This window comes from Mus pahari, chromosome 2 (genome assembly GCF_900095145.1).
Source record: "Mus pahari chromosome 2, PAHARI_EIJ_v1.1, whole genome shotgun sequence".
NCBI classification, from domain to species: Eukaryota; Metazoa; Chordata; class Mammalia; order Rodentia; family Muridae; genus Mus; species Mus pahari.
This window is the reverse complement of record NC_034591.1, coordinates 83,153,810-83,154,708: the sequence shown is the minus strand read 5'-3', so window position 1 is coordinate 83,154,708 and position 899 is coordinate 83,153,810. Positions and strand designations below refer to the sequence as shown.

The 899-nt window shown below is 42.3% G+C and overlaps 1 pseudogene; it reads right to left on the bottom strand.

The window, feature by feature from the left end:
* Nucleotides 1-213: 213 nt before the first annotated feature.
* On the bottom strand, nt 214-569 carry LOC110314133 (annotated as a pseudogene).
* Nucleotides 570-899: the final 330 nt, after the last annotated feature.

Here is an 899-nt window from a genome sequence, read left to right as displayed (position 1 = left end):
TGATTTTCTTTTTTTTTTTTTCCTTATTTTTATCATTTTATTATTTAATTTTATTAGTTAGAATAGTAACCTTGATATTCACATCAAAATGCACACCAGGGATCCAGGAATATCTTGTTAGAATGTAACAAAGTTAAAAATCCGGACAGAACCAAACACTGGCCACAGCTTAACCTGTGTCCAGGTGGGAGACACAGTGACTGGAAACTGGCTTCACTCCATACACTGGCCTAGCTCCAGGGTCTTCATGGCTTCCTCCAGCTTCAGTACTCCTCTTTGCTGGAGCAGGCGGTACCTCTCAGCCTTGGACTGAAGCATCCAATTAGCCCATACCTTCTTGTTTTGAGAGCCATAAATGAAAACCTCGATAAGTTCTTCAGGAGATTCCAGGTTCTTCAGCTCAAACATGGCCTGGCTCACCTGCTCGATGCAAGGCATTCAAGATCCCTGTGGGCCAAGCAGAGATTTTAGCGACCTGGAATACTTCTGGATCTTTCAGGTCTTCAGGAACTTTCACCCACGGGGGGGGGGGGGGGGATGTCTTTACGGGTCACGAGTGTTCCCATCATAATTCCTGCCAAAGAACCAGACTTCAGGGAAGACTAGATCAAGCTTATCTATGATCCTGAATGATTTTCAAAGCATTTTCCTTTCCCTGAAAGACAAGAAGGAACTTGATTTGCAGTTGGATTGGGTGGTGCTAATTCTAATTCCATCTCAAGCCATTCGTATGGAAATGGAAGTCACTTAACCTATCAGTACAATAATAAATATGTAAATTAGGCAGCATTTTAGATAGCGATGATTTTTTTTTTTTCTTTTTCTTTTTGTTTTTGAGACAGGGTTTCTCTGTATAGCTCTGGCTGTCCTGGAACTCACTCTGTAGACCAGGCTGTCCT